At 38.1% G+C, this 20861-nt stretch overlaps 1 protein-coding gene across 6 annotated transcripts in view; it reads right to left on the bottom strand.

The window, feature by feature from the left end:
• Window positions 1-20428, bottom strand: part of KATNAL1 (katanin catalytic subunit A1 like 1) — a 77776-nt gene extending 57348 nt beyond the window's left edge. The window contains exon 1 of one of the 6 annotated variants that reach the window (XM_032314748.1): window positions 20039-20428. The gene's annotated coding sequence lies outside the window, so the exon portion shown is untranslated. Of the gene's footprint in view, window positions 1-16086; window positions 16112-19373; window positions 19393-19457; window positions 19615-19661; window positions 19979-20038 lie in introns of those variants that run through there. The other 5 variants (XM_032314750.1, XM_032314751.1, XM_032314752.1 and 2 more) reach the window with 5 other exon arrangements.
• Between the last annotated feature and the right edge of the window lie 433 nt (window positions 20429-20861).

Here is a 20861-nt window from a genome sequence, read left to right as displayed (position 1 = left end):
CATTTTTTCTTATTCTTTAAAATATCTGCTTAAAACTACTTTCAAAGTCAAAATGGTTCTCTTTCTTTGAGGTTATCTGAATGCATTTTATAATACTGAACAAAGTTTCTAATTTTGGAAGTACAAAGGATATCATAAAAGAACACCTAAGGAGATAACACAGAGAGAAATTACACAGCTCTGAACTATTGGCTTATGTTAAAGGTACATAAATTGGACACTAGTTCTCCTTGCCCATTTACAATTACCGTTAGTTGTAATAACAATAAAGATGAACTTGATCATATTTAATTTATTCCTGATAATTTAGTAATAAATATGTGAATATCACATATTTTTTCCACTGAAAAAACTGCAGAAATTAGTTCTAAAACATTTTGGCCCCCAAAACCAGAAGTCCTACTTAAATACATTTTAAAGGAACAGCCTATAGTTGTCCATGCATAATTTATATGTATTTAATTGTCCCACACAACTTAAATCTAAGCAAAAAACCAAGAATTAAACTACCTGAGCCCTTTTTGCTCCTCAATTTGTAATATTCTATGATTTTGTCTATAGTTTTCTGTCTGTGCAAATAACCATCATCAATCTTTTCCCTTCGACAGATGCTAGGAAGAAGAGTTATCATCTGAACCTCCAGTTTCCACCAAAGCTGTCCAGCCCAGTAATTCTGACTTTTCTTCCTGACTTCCCAAACCCATTCAAGAATCATCCAAGGCTCCTACGCAAATATACTTTCTGTCCAAGACTACAAGGAATAGGAAGTTCAGAGATACAGTAGAATAACATCCAGGAAGAGTCCAAATTGCCCTACTCTTACTGTATAGAACAGTAAACCAATGAATCCACTTAGTAGAGAAAATCAAAGTATTTCTCCATGCCTAACCTAGTCAAGAAATGAAGACTTGAAGTCTTCTCCAAAGACATACAAATGGACAAGAGACATAGGAAAAAATGCTCAACATTACCCAGCATCAGGGACAAACAAATCAAAACCACAATAAGATACCACTTTGTGGGGGTACCTGGGTGGCTCAGAGGTCACCTCTGAAGCCTCTGCCTTTGGCTCAGGTCATGATCTCAGGATTCTGGGATCAAGCCCCACATCCAGCTCTCCACTCAGCATGGAGCCTACTTCCCCCTCTCTCTCTGCCTGCCTCTCTGCCTTCTTGTGATCTCTGTGTCAAATAAATAAAATCTTAAAAAAAAAAAAAAAAAGATACCACTTTGCACCTGTCAGAACGGTGAAAATTAACAAATCAGAAAACAACAAATGTTGGCAAAGATGCAAAGACAGGGAAACCCTCTTACACTACTGGTGGGAATGCAAATTGGTACAGCCACTCTGGAAAATAGTATGGAGGTCCCTCAAAAAGCTAAAAATAGAACTACCCTACAACCCAGCAATTGCACTACTAGGTATATACCCCAAAGATAGACATATAGTGATCCAAAGGGGCACATGCACCCCAGTGTTTATAGCTGCAATGTCCATAATAGCCAAACTATGCAAAGTGCCCAGACATCCACTGACAGATGAACAGATAAAGAAGATGTGGTATACATACACAATGGAGTATTACTCAACCATCAAAAAAATGAAACCTTGCCATTTGCAATGATGTGGCTGGAACCGAGGGTATTATGCTAAGCAGTGTAAGTCAATCAGAAAAAAACAGTTCTATGAATTCACTCACATGTGGAATTTAAGAAACAAAACAGAGGAGCATAGATGAAGACAGTGAAAAATAAATCAAGATGAAATCAGAGAGGGAGACAAACCTAAGAGGCTCTTAACCAAAGGAAATGGAGGGTTGCTGGTAGGGGAAGGGGGGTAGGAGGATGAGGTAACAGGGTGATGGGCATTAAGAACAGCACATGATGTAATGAGCACTGGGTGTGATATACAACTGAGGAATTACTGAAGTCTATCTCTAAAACTATACACTATGTATAAATTAACTGAATTTAAATTTTTTTAAAAGATTTTATTTATTTATTTGACAGAGAGAGATCACAAGTAGGCAGAGAGGCAGGCAGAGAGAGAGAGGAGGAAGCAGGCTCCCCGCTGAGCAGATAGCCCGATGCGGGACTCGATCCCAGGACCCTGAGATCATGACCTGAGCCGAAGGCAGTGGCTTAACCCACTGAGCCACCCAGGCACCCTAACTGAATTTAAATTTAAAAAATATTTCTCCATGCCTTTCTAAAAGAAATATATTTTGGTGTTACTTAGCCCTTTCTCTCTACCTCTTCTCTATTCTTAAGCAGTTCAAAAACTCTTCCTCAAAATTAAGCACATCCAGTTCTAGGCATTTCCAAAGGACTCTACTATATTCTTAAAAATAAAACTGTTTCCTTTATGTTTTCTGACATATAATTTGTCCCTTCACCCAGCATAAGTTCCCGGAAGAAAGCATCTATGTTATTTGAAAAACCACAGCGAAGAGTACACTACTTTTGCAGTTAGAAACTAAAGCGTTCAGTAGATTTACCCACATGGAAATCATGGAAAACCTCCTGTTCAAATCAGAACAGTAACACCAAACAATAAAGTCTTATTACAGAGAATGAGCTGTAATTAATAAATCCAGTAGAAACAAAGCTGTTTCATGTATTATTTTCTTGTAAAGTCACTGTGACACAAAACATTAATTCTGCTAATATGTGCACGTACACAACTACGCAGGATAAAAATATATTGACATAAAGCAGGGGTTTTTAAGATTTTATTTGACAGAGAGTGAGAGCACAAACTGAGGGAGCAGCAGGCAGAGGAGGGAGAGGATGAAGTATGCTTCCCACTCAGCAGGGAGCCTGATGCAGGACTTGATCCCAGGACCCTAGGATCATGACCTAAGGCCAAGGCACCCCAGCAAATTCTTTCTACAAAGGGTCAGGCAGTAATTATTTTAGGCTTTAAGGGCCAACAGGTAAAGTTTAGGACATTATATAAATACTTAAATAATGATAAAATTTTTCATAATTTTTATTGATAAAATTTAAAACATTATAGTAATAACCGCTGAGTACAACTTTTTTAAAACCCATCTCCTCCTAAGAATGAAGCTCTTTTGTGGAGGAGGATAATATTCCACTTAGTTGAGATTCAAAATTTGTGTTCCCTATCAAGGAGATCAATTGCAGGGGTGCCTGGGTGGCTCAGTCAGTTAAGCATCTGCCTTTAGCTCAGGTCATGAGCCCAGGGTCCTGGGACTGAGACCAGACCAGCACAGGGTTCCCTGGTCAGTGGAGAATCTGCTTCTCCCTCTCCTTCTGCCCCTCCCTGAACCCTTGTGCACTCTCTTGTGCGCGTGCTCTCTTTCTCATTCTCTCTCCCTCTCCCTCCCTCCCTCTCTCTCTCTCTCTCTTGCATTCTTGCTCTACTCAAATAAATAAAATCTTTTTTTTTAATCAATTGCAAACATTCATATGGTAGTGCTGCTTTTCAAGAAGATTTTATGTATTTCATGTTTGAAAATGTCTTTTTACCTAGAAAGGTGCCACTGCATACATATGATTTCAATGTTCATTGTTTGGAAGATATCTACGGACTTTATTCTTAATATTTGTCTTTCAGCATGTCCTTACATTGCAGATTAATCACTTCCAATTAAAGGTTAAGGTACAAATTAAATGGATTTTGTAAAATGGTAATTTCCTTTGCATTTGCATCAAAGTCTCTCAGAGGCTGCTAAAATGGGGCTCAGAAAAGATCTCCAGAAAATCTGAGTGACACCACTTCTTTACCTTCACTTCTGATGGCATGGAGAGAGCTACACAAAACAGCTTAATATTACTTGTGATTTAAACAACACTAGTTGGCATCGAAACAACTTTTAGTTTTCCACATAACCACTGTTTTGCTGGTAATTTTAGGTTGAGTACATTAAGAAACATGATCAAGTCTGCAGCAAAAACTGATTTCCAAAGCCATTCAATGTTCAGTAACAGTGGTTGAGAGCAGTTCCTCTCATTCAGAAAAACCTCAATTCAGCCCTAAGCTCAAAAGACTAAATTAAAACTTTACCACTACTAAGCCACTGAACTGCAGTGTAGAAGGGCAGGTCAGGCTACTCAGCTTCTATTTCTGATAAAAATTCATGGAGCTGACAAAGATTAAGTCCACAAGAGCAACACTCTTGAATCTTGAGGCATGACAAGTTCTATATTGCATAATATATTCAAATATTATCTGCAAAATACCTGCTGATAAATAAAACAATAAAAAAACATAGATTTTTAACCACTTTACAATTTTGTAAATTACAGTTTTGTAAATTCATTCACCTAAGCCTTTTTCTGCTCTACATGTATTTTTGCCACCATCAGTTGGCAACCCTGGCAGATTCCACCTCAGGTCATACACAATTAGTGTTTCTGAACTTTCTGTAAGTATTTTTGTTTGTAATTATTCCATGGACACTGTTTTTAAAACTAGTTCATCAAAAACTTCAAACTTAGAATTGACTTCTTGAATAACACTTGAGCTGTACTGGTAACCTCTGTCAATCCAGAAAAGCCAAGGAAAACCACTCAAAATCCTCTGCTTTGTTTTTTAATTGATTATCAATGTTCTCAACTCTTCCAGCAACTGTTCTCGCCAAAAGGCTAATAGCTTTAAACAAGTTTATTTTCTCCAGACACATTTCTTTGGCCACTACAATCAAACAGGATTTAGTTAAGGCACCATCAGTAAACAACTTCCTTACTTGGTTAACAAATGAGACACTCAGAAACTTAACCTCAGTGCAGCCTGATTTTCATTGTTAATAATTTTGGGAAGAAATTCTGCTATGGTAAGATATTCCTTTTTAAAATTTCTAATTTTTCCAAACATTATTTTCCTGTGAGAAGGGAATACTTTGATGAGTGATTAGTCTGGTAATATCAGTGTGTACTGTGTATCTTTTAGCACAGCTATGGTATCACCGCATAATAATCAATACTCTGTCACCTAATTTGACAATCCATACTCTAAGGTACTCTAGAAGTATAATATGCCAAGTCCATTTTTTTCTCATCTTTTCTTGTTTCAACGTGATGGGTAAAGTCCTGATAATAAAGTAAATGGTCACCGAATAGTGATATGCAAATTACTTAAAAGAGATTATAGTGCACCAAGCAGCAGTACAAAAACATTAAGAATGTTGCAAAATCTCTGTCCCAACTACTCAAACTCACAAAAGTTGCCATAAGTAATATGTGTGGCTGTGTTCCAATAAACCTTTATTAATGGACACTGGTAACTGAATTTCACTTAAGTTCTACATGTCACAAAACAGTATTCTTTTGACTTTTTTAACCACTAGAAGAATGTAAAAACCATTCTCAGTTCATAGGCCAGTCAAAAAAGTGGCTGGCTAGATTTGGTCCCCAGATTCTTATTTGCTGACTCCTGCTTTCAGCTTCTATCTTAAGAATCTGGGAAGGGGTGCTCACGTGGCTCAGATGGTTGAGCCTGTGCCTTCCACTCAGCACAGGATCTCCAGGTCCTGGAACTGGCCCACATCAGGCTCTCCACTCAGCACGGAGCCTGGTTCTCCCTCCCACTCTGCCTTTCTACTCCCCTCTTGCTCGTGCTGTCTCTCTCAAATAAATAAAGTTCCTTTTAAAAATTTAAAAAAAAAAAAAAATCTGGGAAAATGCAAGCAAATTAAACCCAAAAGAAGTAGAACATAATAAATTTAAGAACAGAAATCAGAAGAATAGAAAATTTCAATATAGCCAAGCTGGTTCTTTAGAAATGTCATTAAAATGAATATACCTCTAGTAATACTGACCAGGAAAGGGAAAGAGAAAACACAAATTAACAAAATCAGAAATGAAGGAGGGGTTAGCATTACAAACTTTAGAGATATTCAAAGGCAAAAGAGGACTTAATAAAATGTGCAAATTCTATAAAGGTCACAAAATACCAAAGCTTACTCAAGAAGAAATGGAGTGATTAATCTGAATAGTCCTATATCAATCAATGATATGCAACTTATAATTTTTTTAAAAGATTTTATTTATTTATTTGACAGAGAGATCACAAGTAGGCAGAGAGGCAAGCAGAGAGAGAGAGAGGAGGAAGCAGGCTCCCCGCTGAGCACCGCTGAGCAGAGCCCTATGCGGGACTCGACCCCAGGACCCTGAGATCATGACCTGAGCCCAAGGCAGAGGCCCCAGGACCCTGAGATCATGACCTGAGCCCAAGGCAGAGGCTTAACCCACTAAGCCACCCAGGCACCCCACAACTTATAATTTAAAATCTTATCAAAACAAGTAAACTCTCCAGATTCAAATGGTATCACTAATGAATTCTCCCAAAGCATTTAAGGAAAAAATAAAACCACTTCTACACAAACTCTCAGATAAAAGAGAAGAGGAAGAAAAACAACCAAGTTGTATTTTAAGGCCAATATTATCCAGCTACCAAAACCAGACATTATATAAAAGAAATTTACACACAAGTACCACTCAGGAAGATAGAAAAATCTTTAAATGTTAGGTAGTCAAATGCAGTAATATATAAAAAAAGTAATGCATTATAAAGAGGTGTTTATATCAAAAATTCAAGGTGTTTTTTTTTTTCCAAAGTGGTTTACATTTAAAAAACAGTCAATAGAATTTTAGAAGACTAGAAATGAAATATATGATTCTCAAAAATACATAAAAAGCTTTGACAAAAAAATCAACACCATTCATAAGAACTCAGCAAAATAAGAAGAGAATTTCCTCAACCCAGTAAAGAGCATCAGTGAAATACCCACAGCTAAAATCATATTTACTGCGAAAGAGTGAATGCTCTTCCCCAATATCAAGAAAGACAGGGCTCATATATTTGCTCTTATCCCTTCTATTCAACATTAGAACTAGAAGTTCTAACTACCGCAATCAAGTAAGAAAAAAAAAAATAAAAGGCCTAGGGATGGGAAAAGAAATTGCTTGTATTCATATACAATATGATTATTAATGGAGAAAATCCTAGAGAATCTACAAGTTACTAGAACTAATAAGTGAGTTTTGTAACTCAAAATTTATTTTGTAACTCAAAAGCTATTATGTTGTAGGACACAAAGTCAATATTTTAAAAATCAACTGCAAAAAATCAACTGCATTTGTACTTATTAATAATAAATAACTGAAAACAAAAATCAAAAATGAAAATATTAAAAATCATTAAATACTCAGGGATAAGTTTAAACAAAATACATGCAAGATCTGAATATTGAAAACAACCAAAAATTTCTAAGGGAAGTTAAAGATGACCTAAATTAGTGGATATACAGGCGTAAGCATGCTTATGAACTGATACATTCATCAGGGTAAGATATCAAATCTCTTGAAAGTGATTATAGAGTCAAAATCCCAAATAAAATTCCAGCAGCCTTTCTTGTAAAAACTGACAAGCTGATTTCACAATTTATATGGAAATTATATGGAAATACAAAACAGTTTACCAAAGTAAGACAACTTACAGTATCTGATTCCCAAGACTTACTACAAAGTTGTAATAATCAAAACAGTGTAGTTTTGGCATACAGACTCACAGACCAATGGAACAATTAGACCATTCAAAAATAGATCCATAATAGGGGCGCCTGGGTGGCTCAGTGGGTCATGATCTGCCTTCGGCTCGGGTCATGATCCCGGGGTTCTGGGATCGAGCCCTGCATCGGGCTCTCTGCTCAGCGGGGAGCCTGCTTCCTCCTTTCTCTCTCTCTGCCTGCCTCTCCACCTACTTGTGATTTCTGTCTGTCAAATAAATGAATAAAATCTTTAAAAAAAAAAAAAAAGATCCATAATATATGGCCAATTAATTTCTCACAAAGTTGTCACGGAAAGTCAACAAGGACAATTTTTTTCCCAAAAAAAGGGTACTAAAATAACCATAAATCCAAATGCAAAAAGAACCTGAACCTCAACTCTTAATATCAGATACAAAAATTATCTCAAAATAAATTACTGACCAAAACATAAGTTAAAACTATAAAAGTTTCAGAAGACAACCCAAGGCATAGGGAGGGAGGGGGCACCAGTTCCTCAAGCCCCAGTTGCCATAAGGCAATGCACAATGGACTGGCTGATATCCTCATATACAGTAGGTTGCATTACAGGAGAGGAATCCTCAGTTTAGGGAAGCCAATCTATTATACGGAAACTATCCTTTGTTCCAAGAAGATACTATCACTTTCTTCCAAGACTATAAGCAAGCCTAACCTTTGCTCTGAAGGAAGACACTCTACCTACTTTTCAAAACTGTTAACTTGGTATCAGTTTTACCCTGAGGAGTCCCTTTGCCTCTTCTATGTTTGTTTGTTTGTTTGTTTATTTATTTATTTATTTATTTATATTTAATTATTTTGGTCTATGTCTTTCTCTTTCTTGGTTGCTCCCTTACTTTTATGAAACACATTTTCCATATATGAGAGGTAGAGTTTTTGAGACTTTATTCTACCTTTATTTTACCTTCATAGTTTATTGGTAGTTTAGCTACTGAATGCTAGTTTGCAAATAATTTTCCTTCACAATTTTGAAGGTACTGCTCTACTACCTTCTAGGTTTCAATTAAGTTCAGAAGACTGGCACCATTGAAATTCCTGACCCTTTATGTATCACCTGTTTTGTTGCCCTTTCTGAAAGTCTGTGGGATCTTCTCTTTCACACAGGCTTTCAAAAATTGTTGATGATGTATTTGAAATGGTCTATTTGGGACTCTTTCAATCTAGAAATTAATGTCTTTAATTTTAGGAAAATGTCTGAATTATTCCATTGATGATTTCTTTCCATTTTTTCTGTTTTTTTCTGGAACACCTTTCATTCAGATGCTGGACCCTAGGTTGGTCCTCCCATTTTCTTATCCTTTCTCTCTTATTTTCCATCTCTTTGTCCTCTGGCTCTACTTCCTTCAAGATTTTCTCCAATTTATATTCTGACTTTTCTCTAGAGTATTTTTTTCTTTTGCATTTTTTCATTGAAGTATATAACTTATATAGTAGTACAGAAGTCTTAAATGTACAGCTCAATGAATTTTAACACTAGGGCATCCAGGTAACACCCACATCACAACACAGAACATTTACAGCATTCCAAAAGGATCCTTGATGAGTTTTGCCTGCTTTTTAAATTTTTTGTAAGATTTATTGATTTATCTGAGAGATAGAGAACACATGCACAAGTGGGGGGGGCAGAGGAAGAGGGAGAGAGAATTTCAAACAGATTCCATGCTGAATGCAGAACCCCAAAGAGGACAAGATCTCACAATCCTGATATCACAACCTGGGCTGAGACCAAGTGTCAGATGCTTAACCGACTATGTCACCCAGGTACCCCTTACCTGAGCTTTAAAAATCAGTTTTATTGAGCTGTAACTTTTATTAAGTTGTAGGATTTTATTTCTTTTGAAAAATGTATAGTTGCATATCCACCACCACTGTGACATATAAAACATTACCATCACCCCAGAAAACTCCTTCCTGCCACTCTGCAGTCAGTCTCTACCCCCATGATGTATTCTTCTGTTCACATACCATAGTTTTGTCTATTCTAGAATGTGACATGAATAGATCACTCTGTGTATTCTGGTGTTTGGCTTCTTTCATTAAGAAAATGCTTCTGAGATTCAACCATGTTGTTGCATGTTTTTGCAGCTGAGCAGTACCTCATTATATGGAAATGTTAAAGTTTGTTTATTTATTCATCATTTCTCCATAGGTACTTTTCAAGGAAAAAAAAGTACAGCATATATTCTTTTCCCAAACCTCACAGAATTTGAGGTTAGATCTAAAACTTCAAGATACAAAAAAAGATACAATCTACCATAAGACAGAGTCAAATGGTATAACGTATAATGTTATTATCTAAAGCACATAACCTATTATTTACTATAAAATAAGTATATTTAAAAGCATAGAAAACACATTAAAAATGAATAGGCAGATACAAAAAAGATTCAAAACTTGTAGCATTAAAAAAAAAAGTCACTGAAATTAAAAGCTCAATGAACTAATAAGCAAATAGCAGATTTGACACAGATGAAAAAAAGAATCAAGGAACCAGAAGAGAGAGCTAAAGAAATTGTCCAGAATGCAGCTTTTAGAGACAAAGTTAAGTAAGCAAAGGTAAGAAATGCAGAGAATAGAAAGAGGTGGTCCATGATATGTCTATTATGAATTCCAGAAGGAAAAAAAGAGAGAAAATACCCAGGCGATAATGACTAAGAAATTTCCAAAATCTAGGGACAATAATAACTATTTAAATAAAGATAAGTCCACACGTAGAGACAAGGTAGTAAAACTAAAGAATGTTAAAAGCAACAGAAACAAATACTACAATACCTTTAAAAAAAAAAAAAAAAAGACAGCTAACTTTTCAAAAGTTAGGTTTCCGTGGAAACCTAGAGTCAGTGAAATTATACCTTCCAAGTGCTAAAGGAGGGTGGGGGTGGGGAAACTGCAACACTGAATAGTATACCAAACTAAACTATTCAAGTGTGAAGGCAATATAAAAATTTCAAGCAGAAAAAAATGGATTATAAATGTAGGCACCACAACGTTTTAGTTGTGGCCTCAGGCAAACGTGTAATTTCTCTAGGCCTTAGTTCTTTATCTATACAATAGGTAAAACAATATTTATCATCATAAAGTTAAAAACTAAATGTGATGTTAGGGGCGCCTGGGTGGCTCAGTGGGTTGGGCCGCGGCCTTCGGCTCAGGTCATGATCTCAGGGTCCTGGGATCGAGTCCCACGTCGGGCTCTCTGCTAGGCAGGGAGCCTGCTTCCCTCTCTCTCTCTCTCTGCCTGCCTCTCCATCTACTTGTGATCTCTCTCTGTCAAATAAATAAATAAATAATCTTAAAAAAAAAAAAATGTGATCTTAGCATCCTTCCTAGCAAATAAAGAGCAGTGAATCAATGTAAGCTATTATCTTTACTCCACACTCAACATTAATATAGAGGTTTAGAGCAGCTAATTTTCCTCAAAAATAACAAGAAATCAACTGACCCAGTTTTCATTATAAACGCCTACGAGCGCCTGGGTGGCTCAGTAGGTTAAGTGGCTGCCTTCAGCTCAGGTCGTGATTGCTCGGCAAGGTGCCTGCTTCTCCCCCTCCCCCCACCCCACTCACACTCTCTCTCAGAGCATGCTCTCTCTCTCAAATAAATATTTAAAAATAATAAGAAATAAACTCCTAGAAGCTGTACCATAATTTTAGTTACTCTTAACCATAATCTTGAAATATAGAGGGTTTCTAAAAAATCTCCTTTAATATAAATTATAAGTTTCTAGGACTTTTTTTTCCCAAAAATTTTATTTATTTGACAGAGAGAGAGAGAGAGAGAGAGAGAACACAAACAGGGGAGAGGGGCAAATGGCAGAGCCTGAGCCATGGCTGATCCCAGGACCCCGGGATCATGACCTGAGCCGAAGGCAGATGCTCAACAGAGGCACTCAGGTGCCCCGAGAAGTTTCTAGGACTTAAAATGTCAGGTTACATCTAAAAAAAGGCATGAATTGCTTTAAGCAATGTCATGCTTGACAATACTTCTCTTATTCTGAGATTATCACGTATTCAAAAATGGATTCAGCACCTTCTTACAGTATTTACTGCTGAACTGATCCAGTAATATTGCCCTATACAGAACAATCCAACTAGTATCTTCAAGGAGAGTTCTTTGCTCAAAGAGAGTTCCATGCTCAGAATGAGAAGAGCTCTGTTCAAGTTCATGCTCAGACCAAGAAGAAAGAATATTGTTTCATTTGGTCCTACATAATTATGACTTATTATGACTTAAGACTCATATTTAACCCTAACGAATCAAATAAAATCCTGGTTCCAATCTCTCTTCAGCTACATTACATCTACAGCCACACTTTCTTCTCTTTTGAACTACCATTCTCCCACAATACACACACACACACACACACACACACACACTCACAGAGCTTTCTCTCCCAACATACTTGGATTTTTACCTTATACCAAGACTAAGGCACATGTTCGGGAAAACAAAAACTAGCGTATACTGAGAAGCCTAAACTGCTTAAGATGTCACAAATAATTCTTTTGTCTCCACAGTTGTGGTTTTAAAATGAGAAAGAAAACTTTTTTCAAACTAATTTTTTAGAATGAGCGAGTGATATCTAATTCAGTTATAATGTATGTGAAGCTTTAAAAAATATTGCTTTAAGCTATTTTCATTTTCACACTTCCATAATCCTCTCAGAATATTCCTTTTCCTTCTATGAGTTGCAAATTCCTTAAATATTTATTTCAAAAACACTGAAGCAGCCTCAACTACAGCGATGCGAACAAAATAATAGAAGTTGAAACTGTGGTAGCAAAACAACAAATCAGACTTGATTTTAAGCATTTTGTATCATGTTGAATTCTACCAATGTTCAGCCTCTACATACTTAAAAAAAAGTTTATTGAAATCGCCAAAGTCCAGTCTATTTCATACAATGACTGCTATAAATCCAAGTAATTAAAAAAACACATAACCACAACTGCTCAAATTACCGCATTTTGAACTATGTTTTAATAGCAATAAATTAACCCACTATGTGAATACTAGTCACCAAAACAGTTTATTCTGAAAGCCACAATACCTCCCATTTCTTCATAAAGGGTTATATGCTCAAGGACTGTAGCTGGCCATGAATAATGGAGAATAGGACTTCATCACAAACTCAGAGACAACAGGAAAGTGCCTGTAGCAACCAAGTCTTTTCATGTGTTTCCTTATCTAAGCTCACTCTGAAATGCTTAGGGAACAGACAAATGACCGTCCATACAAAATAAAAGAATCTAAAGCGATCATTCTAAGAGTTTAAGTTTCTAAAGAAGTAGCCACAACAGTAATTTCTGCCCAGGTACTCAATTCTTTACAACACTGAGGCAGCTGACAATGTCTATACCTGCCATTCTGTGTCAAGATGGCAGCTTAAACAATATATTTTATCTTAAGTACTTAAGTATCCTTTTAACATAGAAATAACATTCACTGAATGTTTATTCCACGTGAGGAAATATGATAAAAATGGCTGTCTAGTCATTATCTCCTTTAATCCTCATCACACTAGTGAATAAAAATGGTTATCCCCATTTAATAGAAGAGGAGGCTGAAGCTTTAAAGAATTTAAACACCCAGCCTGGATTTACACCTGGATGTGTCTAAATTCAGAGCCTGCACTGTTGGGTCATTATACTCTACCGCTCAAATTCCTTCAAAATACATTAACTCCTTCAAGTTATATAGCTAACCCAAAAATAAATAAAAGGCTAGCTAGTAGAGATGAAATCATAGATTTTATTCCAGTTGCCTATATAATTACATACTACTGTCTTAACTTCAAGGTATTTGAAAGATATTACATGAAACCTTTCAAAACCCTGTCTGCATCACATTACTTTACCAAGTAGTCTTTAATCAATTAATATTATCATATCTATTCGCTCACACATTCATCATCCATTCTATACTATTTAGCAAACACCTACCCCATTTAGCAAACACCCATGTATATGGAAGGCCCATATTCACCAAGAAAAATGGAAGAGGGGAAAATCATCAGAAAGGAAAAGATACTTAAGTTTAAGACATCACGGGTACAGAGAAATCAAAGAGAATGAAAGAACATGCTACTGAAATAAATGAAATGAAGTTGAAGTTATACAGACATGATTATAAGTTACAGAAGCATTTATAAAAAATATCTTCATACCCAAAAAATTAGAAAGAATAATCATTTGAAACTAAAGCTCACTTGTAAAAAATAATGAAATCTTGACATTTGAAACGACATGAGTATGCTGAGCGAAATAAGTCAAAGACAAATACCATGACTTCACTCATAGATGGAATTCAAGAGACAAAAAACAAGCAAAGGGGAAAAATGCTGAGGGGGAGGCAAAGGAAGAAACAGACTCTTCCTACAGAGAACAAACTGATGGCCACCAGATGGGAGAATGGGGGAAACAGGTGAAGGAGATTACGAAATGCACTTGTGTGAAGCACCGGTTATTGTGTGAAGTGTTGAATCACTACTGTACACCTGAAACTCATAACACATTATATGTTAACTACTGGAATTTATTTTTTTTAAGATTTTTATTTACTTATTTGAAAGAGAGAAAGAGCACGAGCCGGGTGAGCGGCAAAGGAAGCAGATTCCTGCTGAGCAGGGAGCCTGATGAGGGGGCTCAATTCCAAGATCCCAGGATCATGACCTGAGCCAACTGCAGACACCTAACAGACTCAGCCACCCAGGTGCCCCTAATTAACTGGAATTTAAATAAAAACTTAAAAAATAAAAGTCACTTTTTAACAGGCTGCTTAACAGGAGCTTTTAGTCAACAATTATTAATGGACAACTAGTAATTAAATTACAAAGTTGGCAAGGGACTTAAAAGGTCATTTATTCCATCTCCATACCTTCAAATAGGGCCATAATCTAACCATCCATAGCAAAAGAAACAAAGACATGTAGTGGACATTAAACAGCTCGCCTTGGAAAACACTCCTTTTGGTTTTTTTTTCACTCCTCTCACAATCTATGCCTTAAATTTTTCTAGCTAATGCCTGTATATACCTAAGTTACTAAGTGCTCTAAGGCAGTATTTCACTAGGCCTACCATATATGAGAAAAGTTATCTAGGAGAAAAAAGTGTTTGAAATAATGCTGAGTACATTAAAATATACATATTTCCATTTTATAAACTGAGGTTCAAAATCAGTGACATCATAATATAAATCAGTCCAGAAATGAGATATAGTCAAAGAAATTTAGGCTACTGGAATCTCATATCATGCAGCAGAATTCCAAATTTCTCTGAAGACGAAACCAAGGCAAAGATGTTAATATTATTAATTGTCTACAAAAAAAAAAAAAACATTTTACGGCATTTAAGGAAGCCTCACTTAAAAGAGTAACTGATGAATCCTTTTATAGAACAAATCATTATTTTGTAATATACTTACTGCCTTGAACTACCTGCTTAATATGATCAGGTAGTCACAGAACAAGGTCTCTCGTCAAACAGAAATGACAACCCTGGCACATTGTTGCTATGGGGGAGGGAGGGAAGAGAAAGGTGTTCAGTCACTGGGCACTTAGGGTTTACCTCTGTTAAACTGCCTATTCCTCCCAAAAATCTTGTAAATAGTATTACTATCTTTTTTTTTTTTTTTTTTTTTTTTTTAGTAAGGAGACAGATTGGTAAACTTGCCTGTGATTATATAGAAAATAAACTGTAGTTCCAGAATTGACAACAGATGTATCTGACCCCTTCCACTATACCATAGTCAGTAAACGCTCCTTGGAGCAATGTTCTCTATAAAAGAATACCACTCTGCATGTTGAGAAAATAAAGTATAAAGTGCTAATCCAAAGGATCCATAGGAGCTTTCTAATTTTACTGTGATATTTATACAAGATAGATAATAATTATCAGTTAAATGAATAAATATAAAGTTGTTTAAGAATACTCAATCATAAGTTCTTGGCCTGGATTCTCTTCTCTTTAGTAACACATTAAGCTATAGGTTTCCTTAGTATTTTAAGCTCTCCCATAGTAAATCGAAATTTCAGGGGGTGGCGGGAATCACACAACCTTGTGTTTTGCGGTCATTGAAAATTACTGAATTCTAATCTCAGCTTGACAAAACCATTCTTAACCCATCCTAGCTTTCTACACTGGCTATTCCAAATCTCCACCATTCTCCTTTCTTAAACCCAATCTCCTCTCATCAACTGACCTTGATTCCTATCAACCTCTCAGAGATCATAAGTTTGAACTCTCTAACTTATAAATTATCTATATTCTCACTTCTCTCCTTTTCAGTGCCGCTCTCCTCCTGTCTACATCAGCACACTGCCTAGGATCACAGTGGGCACTTAGTTGATACTTACACAATATAACTAATTCTAAACTAATTCTTCCACCCTCATCCTTCCCTAAATTTTCAGAGTCCTTTATCAGCTATCTCCTCTCTTTATTTTCTACATCTGCAAACATTTCCTCTTTATTGGCTCTTTCCCTAATAGTTTATCAGTCTTTAAAAAAACGAAAACAGAAACAGAAAACCTACAAACCCTTTTTAGTTACTGCCTCATCTGTTTCTTTTCTTCAGAGTCAAACTTCTTTAAAAAGAGAAGTATGCCTGGAAGTTTCAGAGTAAGGAAGTACTGTCAAGTAAGTAGCATAATATCACAGGGTTTTAAGAATCCTTAATTCTTTTTTAAAAGTTTTTTTATTTAAGTAATCTCTAAACCCAATCATGGGGCTTGAACTCACAACCCCAAGATCCAGAGTTGCTCACTCTACTGACTGAGCCAGCCAGGCACCCCAAGAACCCTTAATTTTCAAGATACATACTGAAATAATTATAGATAAAAAGATATATCTGAGTTTAGCTTTAAGATAATCCATTTGCGGGAAGGAGTAACAGATGAAACAAAATTGGTTATGTGCTCATTCTTCAAGGAAACTGACAACTACATGGGGAGCTCATTATTTTATTTTCTTTTGTATATATATTATCAAGGAAAATTTTTAAACTTTTTAAACTTGTTTTTCACGTAGCCTCTGCTCGCATTTCTCTTCATTTTTGCAAAGAAGTTTAGAAATACTTTACAGCCACCAAATCCACTGTACATTTTTCAGTCTTTACCTTACTTGCCCTCTCCGAGACACAAGATACTCTGGTCCATTCCTGCTTCTTTTTTTCCTCTCCTTTGTCATTTGTTAATGCATGCTCACTCTGATTCTTCTCTGCCTCCCAACCCCTCAGTCTCATTTGTAGGCGCTTTTCTCACTTCCTTTCAAACATGGTCCCATTCTCCTGCCCCAACACACACATGTGGGCACACAGGCACACACACCCAAAATGCTGTTCCTTCCTAAGAGTTCCATATTAAAACTTTTCCTTTTTCATTTCCACACATTTCTCCAATGTGAGCTGATCCCCTCTCCTGTAATTTCAACTACTTACACACATGCAAATCCCCACCCCCAACCGTGAAAGCTCTCCTGAGCTCCAGATCCAAATGCATCCTTACCTCAGTATCCCACAGGAATTTTAAATAAATGCTCAGAACTGAACAGACCTTTATCTTTAACTCCAACAAAACCCTGCTTTTCCTCCTCTCAAATAAATGGTTTCACTATCCTCACAAACATCCTAGCCAGAAAATTAGAAATCATTTGTTTTAGGGTTCCAAAACTTTCTAGCCCCCAGCTAAAGTCATATCAATTTTATCCCTTAAATCCTTCTACAATCCCTGTCTACCATAACCTCAACTGCTTGGTTCAGATGTATCTTCATTTTTCTATTGTACATTTTTTTCCCCTAAAACTGGTTTCCCTACACCACTCTATTCTCCCCTCTCCAAACTTCAGCTGGAGTTACCGTTCTAAAATACAAACCCAATTAACATTACATTTGAAATTCTTCAATGGTTGCCCTATGTTGGGGAAAAAAAAAAAATCATGGTACCGAGTTCTCTTCTAACCTCTCCCCCAACTACATTGCAAGTACTCTAGGATTCAGGCATCAGAATGACCTAGGATTCTCCAAACACAAAACTCTGGAATCTATCCTTTGCTTTTGTTGTGCCATGTGCCTAAAATCACTTTCCTCAGGGGCACCTGGATGGCTCAGTGGGTTAAGCCTCTGCCTTCAGCTCTGGTCATGATCTCAGGGTACTCTGATCAAGCACCGCATCAGGCTCTCTGCTCAGCAGGGAGCCTGCTTCCCGCCACCCCCCACCCCCTGCCCCGCCTCTCTGCCTACTTGTGATCTCTGTCAAATAAATAAATAAATAAAATCTTAAAAAAAAAATCACTTTCCTCACCTTCTCTCCCAGTGAAACGTTAGTCAACTTACTTAGCTGAAGTCAAATGTCACATCATACTAGAAACTTCCCCCAATCTCCTTAGACAGGTCAAGAGAATGGCATCAGTGCTTGAGATCATGACTTAAATTAGACCCACCTGGGTTGTAATCCCAGGTTCAAACCTTATCAGCTATGACTGAACAAGATCTCTAAGTCTGTTTCTTCAACTCTAAGTAACAGTAGTTAGGGATTTTTATGAGGATTACATAATGGGCTACATGCAAAATTCCGTACAGTGCCTCCCTGAAATAAAGTATTCAATAAATATTACTGTTATATTACTGTTTATTTCCATTCCGGGCTCCTTTAGCAACTTGCACCTATCCCTATCTTACTACTGTGATAACATGACTGTTTGCTCAGGCAGAACACAGACTATCTTCTATTACATTTTTATTACCACTACCAGGCATAACACCTACAATATCATAGGTTCTTAACAAATCTTGAATAAACAAATAATATGCTTCCAACCCCTGTACTATACGCCATTAAGGCCTCAATTTTTTTTTCCTAAGGGTCTTTTTAAATTTACTTTCCAACTCCTTGTACAAAAATGGTACTTTAAGTAAAATTTACAAGTCAGCCTCATTGTAATAGAGAAAAGGGGGATTCTGTAGTGGCCTTGTGTTGTCTTCTTATTTAAAAAACACAAACAGGGGTGCCTGGGTGGTATAGTCAGCTAAGCATCTGACTCTTGTTTCAGCTCTGGTTGTGATTTCAGGATCCTGAGATAAAGCCAGCAGTCTGCTTAAGAGTCTCTCTCCCTCCCTCTCTCTCTCTGCCCCTTCCCTTCCCCCTCTCTAATTAAAAAAAAAAAAACACAAAACAAAACAAAAACAAAAAAACTAACACACACAAAGCCCACTGTCCTATCAACAATTTTTCTAGATATTATATAAAATACTTAATTTCTAGGACGGTTATCTCCCTGTTGAAAAAATTCTAAAGGGTAATTAAGGCAGGTTTTCTAAATCTGTGTTGGCTTCCTTACCACCAGGACCTGAGCAAACTCTAAGGACTAAGGTGTACTGCAGAATAATTTTTTTTAAAGTAGAACATAGCATTTTTCATTTTGAAAATATGCTCCTGAATAATTCTGAGAACAATGAAATACCAAAGAAAATAATTACTACTACCCACTGCTAAAAATAAAAAAAATACAACTCTGTGCTTTAAAAATCACTAGTAAAAAAAAATAAAGTTAAACTAATCGTCAAAATAGAATCAAAATATGTGTAGGCAATATTCAAGCTAGTAAGTGGGGGTGTAGGAGTACTCATTTTGCAATCTTGACCCTCAATAAATAAAATGCAAAAGGCAAAACGGTTAAAAAAAAAAAAGCAGCTACTATATAATAGCATGGTCTCTACTTCTACAACTTGTCTACACTTGATCTTTAAGCATTAACGCCCTTTGAGTAATTATTAATGGGTTTAATATGCAAACACCTGAGCTGCTTAAGAATAAATATAATTAAATACCTAGAAATAAACGTATTAGGGAAAGGAGAAAGGCCAGTTTAAAAAAAAAAAAAAAAAAAAAAAAAAAAGTTTCTCGGGTCTCACATCAAATGCGTGCCATACATACGGTTCGGCACCCAGAGGCAGCAACCTGGGAGGGTCAGAGACGCCGCAGGCCCGAAGCCCTGCAGCTGGGGCGGCTGCTCATCCCTGAGACCAGGCTGGGCGGCGGCCCAGCCCCGTCGGGGTGGGGCCGAGCGCAGTTAGCCGGGGCGGGCCAAACGGCAGGGCGGGAAGCCCAAGTCTCACCTCCACTTCCCTTTCCCAGCGCAGAGCCCAGTTCCGCGACCACCCAAGAGCCCCTGCACCACAAAGACAGATTTTTCTCTCGCCCGGTCCGCTTAAAGTTTATCGGTCTTTCCCAACGGTCAGGGCCGCCGGGCTTTGTAGTTCGCCGGTCCCCGCCATCCCGCCAAGGCCGCAAGCCTGTGGAGCAGCTAAACTACAATCCCCATAATGCCCCGCGAGCCTGGCGCTTCCACTGTTCTCTACTTCCCCTCCCGGCGCCCCAGGTTGCGTGCCGCCGCACTGCCGTGGCAGCGGGAGACCGGGTGTGGCTGTCAACCTGAACACCCCACCACCTGCTCTCCTTTTATGCGCCCGTCTCCCTCTGATCCATTACTTACGTGCCGCAGGTCGGCCCGCCGTTGGTGAGGCGGTCCGGGTGGGGGTGGGGCACCGGCCGCCGCCGCCGCCGCCACTGAGTCCGTTAGTTCCTGACGTGCGTGAAGAGGCGGCGGCGGCGGCGTACGGTTGCCATGGCAGCCGCAGGCCGAGCGAGCGGTGGGGGGAGCGCGGAGGCGCTAAGTCACTAGGGGGAGGAGCCTGGGAACCCCACCCGGGTAAGGGGGAAGGGAGGCGTAAGGGTGCGTCTGGAAGAGGCAGACGGTGACATTGCGGAGGACGAGTGACTAACAGAACTCGGGTACTGCCCACTGAGCCCTGCCGCGGCAGCGTCCAATCCGGTTGGCAGGACGCGTGTCCTGTGCCATCGGCTGAGCGCGTTGGTGCCCGCTCTATTCTGAGAGGTTGCCTATGGCGTCAGAGGAAGGAGCGGCTCAGCGCCCGGCTCTTTAAAGGTCGTCGGATCCGGCCCCTCCCCCGCCGCCTCTGCGGGCATCCCCCGCTGGTTCTGGAACCGGAACCACCCTTTCTGGGGTTTTCACCAGGAAAACCGAATTTGCAATCTTTCACACCTTTCTGCCACTTTCTGAGGAGTGGGATGGAAAGGAATCCTTTAGTAAGGCGTATGCGTACGACCTAAAGGGTTATTAAGGACGTTTGAGAACTTGTAAGTGGCACTGATTTCGGCTGAATTTTTGATGTGTCATACTTCGGAAGTAACCGTTTATGGACTCTTCCCGAGACCGGTCTCAGAGATGCAGTGCCACAGAGACGGGTTGAGCGCGTGGGCGTCTAAAACCCGCTTCTCGGTTCACGTCCTGCCCT

The sequence above is a fragment of the Mustela erminea genome, chromosome 15 (genome assembly GCF_009829155.1).
Source record: "Mustela erminea isolate mMusErm1 chromosome 15, mMusErm1.Pri, whole genome shotgun sequence".
Taxonomy (NCBI): Eukaryota; Metazoa; Chordata; class Mammalia; order Carnivora; family Mustelidae; genus Mustela; species Mustela erminea.
Note: the sequence above shows the minus strand (reverse complement) of the source record. Positions and strands in the feature narration are given on the sequence as shown.